The 4163-nt window shown below is 40.1% G+C and overlaps 1 long non-coding RNA gene across 8 annotated transcripts; it reads left to right on the top strand.

Moving 5' to 3' along the window:
• Positions 1 to 977: 977 nt before the first annotated feature.
• LOC127314865 (uncharacterized) lies at positions 978 to 3816 on the top strand. Of its 8 annotated transcripts, none has more exons than XR_011748485.1 (6): positions 978 to 1169; positions 1379 to 1478; positions 1725 to 1803; positions 1911 to 2196; positions 3275 to 3464; positions 3556 to 3816. It is a non-coding gene; the product is annotated as an uncharacterized lncRNA (long non-coding RNA). The 8 variants fall into 8 exon arrangements; XR_011748486.1 differs by having other exon boundaries at positions 1394 to 1478; XR_011748484.1 differs by having other exon boundaries at positions 979 to 1194; positions 1394 to 1478.
• The last annotated feature ends 347 nt before the right edge of the window (positions 3817 to 4163 follow it).

A 4163-nucleotide genomic window follows, 5' to 3' on the forward strand; every position in this document is an offset into this window, starting at 1 on the left:
TTGAGGCATAAGGCCGCAACTGAGGCTACAAAGAAGGGTGGTCCGAGATTGAATTTTGGATCCTGTTAAGCTGTTGCAGGTCAATTAAACTACTGTATGCCGACAAGTATCGCAAAAAATTATGAACACGCTTGGAAAAGGTTAGAATTGAAGCAACACAAAATTGTTAGAACCAAACTACATTATTCCTTAAATTTTTAGATGATTTTGTACCTCTAAACAGATGAAGGACGGTTGTCGAATCAGCGGTCGCGGCTCTCCCCCATCCCGAGCCATCAGCCTTTGTAGGGGTGTAAACGGACAAGATAATTTCCGCACCGAATCCGTTGTCGAATCCGTTTTACAGAATGCATATCCGGTTGCGAAGAATCTACCGGATAAGGATATCCGATTCCGAACTGAAGACCCGAATAGGGTATAGGATACGGTATGTACAATAGCATCCGAATATGAAGTATCCAAATATTAAATAGGATAATGCGATGGATATAATCCGAATAATCTAATTTTTCTTCCGAAAATTCTAAACTAATAGAGCATAATTTATATTTAATGAGTTATGAAGTTCATTTCTTGAACAACCACTCACTTGCATGGACATACAGACTATGGAATAGAAGTTTGTAACATTGTTGAGCTATTATTTTTGGTTATTTGGGTTAATGATGTGCACTGTACATACCGATCCGACTAATTTTATTTTCGTCCCGAATCTGCTCCGTTTCCGTTTCGAATCCGTGATTATATCTGTTCGCCCCCAAATTCGCAACCATTTATTAACGATCCGAATTCGAAAGAAAAATATGGTAAAGGATATGGTAAGAGGCAGGATCCGATCAGATCCGTTTACACTTTTTTTTGTCACCGTCCGCCGCCTTCTCCCGCGTGGGCTGCTAACCGGCCGGGCTGTCCTTGGGGACGCTTTTCTGGGCATCAAATTTGCCCAACGTAGTTAGCTGGGCTTTGCCCCATATATTCACCCAGAAAAAAGATCTCAAGCACACCAATCGCTCGCTCTCCTCGCGAGGTTTCTTCTCCCTTTTCGAGTCCGCGACCTAGATGAATCCTAGGTGCGCCGCCGCTGCTCCGGCTTTCTCCTCCGTCTCCAGTCCCCCTCGCGTTCAACCCCCTCCGTTTTCTCTTTTTAGATAGACGCCAGATCCAAATAGGTACGAAGTGCTCCTATGTGTACAGGTCAGAGACTCCAACGCTCGTTCTTTATCTAATTGCAACTTGCAAGTTTGCAATCGTCCTCGGGGACGATCAGATTCGATCCCCATAGTTGGCGTTTAGGGCGGCAGTACTTTAGTCATGATCTGTCTTTAGAAGTGATAAAGTGGAACTTTCTGCATCAAGTTTGTACTAACCTCTGTTCCAGCTAAAATTAATGCAGATACGGTGGTGTGCCAAACTTCTACAGTCGTCAATCACACGTTGCTAATGTACTACAAGAACATCAGAGGCCCTAGCTACCGTAGGCAAGTGTATCCTCTTCGTAGATTTGTAGTCTTAGATTTACTGTGATGTATCTTGGGGCTCATTTCCTGACACCTTCTTGTAGGCTGTTGTTGTTTCTGTATAGTAGTATTTTTCTTATTCTTTAACCACTGGACTGTATCTTACTTTCAACTTGACATCTGTTGTGGAAAAGCTGATATACTTTCCCTATCCAATTAGACAAGTGATGCTGAGTGTATGCCTTCCAACACTTGTTTGTTTGACAGGTTCAGTCATTTCTTACAACTGTGAGAGCATTGCCTCAAAAATAATTTCATTACGGTTCATTATGCAAGGAATGAGCAGGTAAAATGATGTGTTTTAAGCACTAACCAGTTGTTGGTTATCCTTTCAACTTAGTATTGACGTTTCCATCCATTTTTTGTTCACTGTATGCGCTATGGAACAAGAAGATGGAAATGAGGCTCTTGCTGCAAAAGGCGTTATCCACCTCAAACAAGCTCCCCAAGTTCTGTTGACGCAACAAGCATTCTCGCTTGTTTATATTCATTGTTGTTGCTGCTGAAGAATGCAGGATTATTGTAGGCCACATTCTAATGTACTCATATTATTATTGTGTTCTTGCAGGATCCCGCCAAGTCAAGGTTCTCCTGTCACGATCAGGAGATAGAGCAAGCATATGTTGATCTTCTGGATTCGTCGAAGAAGACTCTTGGTTGCATGCTGTAGCTGCTGGAGGTTCGGCTACCTTCCCTTTTTCGCATCAATTCAACATTACAGTAGCCATATTTTACTTTTCGAGGTTTTGGTACTGTATGCTCTCCGAAACATCCTGTAGGCTTTACTATTCAGTCATTCTCATGCTCAAAGATGTCTCTAAATGCTCGTTAATCCCAACTTAATGACAGATAATCCACCTGACTCGAATGGAAAAAGTGACAGTACATATTAGACAATAGTATCTATCGGTTTTTTTTAAAGAGAAAGAGTAGTATATACCATTTTTATGAATCAACAATTATTATGAATCCAAATTTGAGAACAATAGAGAGGAGCAAAAATAAACCATACCTCAGAAAGCAACATGCCTAAAAGTGTACTGCATTCAAGTAGGCAACTGACTGGCTTGACTATTTTCTTACTGAAGCACTAGAATGTGAGAAGTTGAAAAATGAAATGCTCCTCTAATGATCCATCTATCGGTGAATTATTCCAGTAATAACTGAAGAAACATATTACGCTTCGTGGAGCAGAATCTGCGGATTTTGAGAAGCTGGGCTGTTGCCGAACACGCCCTTAGTCACGTTGCATACCTGCATGAGTATTAATACTGAACTGCAAGTATTTGGGCCTTCCGAGCTAACTGGTATCGCAGGAATGCAAACTGAACTTGATAATTTTCATTGATTGAGTCAGAGTTACAGTAAAAGGTTTATATAATAAAAGACACCTAACTGACACTTACATGTACACGATGGCACGATTGGTGCACGAACTAGGACTTGGTCTAAGCACTACACAGTAGAGAACATGGATCACACAAATGCCTATCCTTAGCGGCCACCAACCCATAAGCTAAGCTTGCAAGAAACATCAAGCAAAAACTGAGCATCCTTTGACACCTATATTGATGTTAGTTTTTCAAATTCTTCCTCATTTGCAAATTGTAACATGAGCTTTCTCATTACAAAATATTGGCTGAAGTAACATAACATTCTCATGTTTATGTTTTCAGCTTTCTTGTTACGGAGTATTGAGTGAATTTAGTCCGTAGACCAAGCGTGCAGTATCTGAATTTGTCTTCCTATAACTGTAGGTTCTGAGGGCACCAAGGAGTCAGGGATGACCTTATTTTTGTATTTAGATGACATATGACAAATTGCAAGATTCACCTCGATCAATCCTTCCTTCTGAATTCCTGATTGATCTATGAAGAACATGGGCTTGCTGGTTTTATGGTTTTATAATTTCATTGAACTCAACTGGATACGGGCATGGCACGCATGGTATGCAAAGGCTGTTGGAGTTGCTGTGTTCATTTTTTCAAGTCTGTAAGTACATTATGTCGGTGGCTCAAATAATTCTTGCTTGGCGCAGAGATCATGATGCTGAGTCCGATACTGGAGAAGTAATGGTCGTCAATGTTGAATAATGGGTAATATTAGGATCCTTAAATTCGTCGCTTAGTTAGCTTAATATACTTCCCAACGCTCTTCTTGTCATGTATACATACATGTTGATTGGCATAGCCAGTCTGATCTACCTATGTACTGGATGAACCAGTAGTAATCGACATCTATGTTTGGTATAAAAAAAGAAGTCTCCTTATATGAAATGTGTGGTGGGAGCTTGCTGTTTGATGGTTCCAGAAGAATAATTTCTTGTGTTGCGTTTGTTTCATTCTATTTGTTGTGTCTCTTCTGTTGATGGCACAGCCTGATACTGCAGTTCTCCACAACTCCACATAGAACATGCAAGATGAAGATGCAGACCTTGAGGATTTCTACAATTACAACAGTAGGTTTTTGCTGTGTTAAAATTTGTATTAATATGTTTTTTCTTACATATAAGTGTTAATTACTTCAATTATTTTTCTCCAGTAACAAGATCATTATATTTTTCTAAGGATTTCGGTTTTGCCTTCCTGAACACCATGTGTGATAACATACTCATCTAGGCGCATGATTTTCAAATTTTTGGATGTA

This window comes from Lolium perenne, chromosome 7, assembly GCF_019359855.2.
Source record: "Lolium perenne isolate Kyuss_39 chromosome 7, Kyuss_2.0, whole genome shotgun sequence".
In the NCBI taxonomy this organism is placed as follows: domain Eukaryota; kingdom Viridiplantae; phylum Streptophyta; class Magnoliopsida; order Poales; family Poaceae; genus Lolium; species Lolium perenne.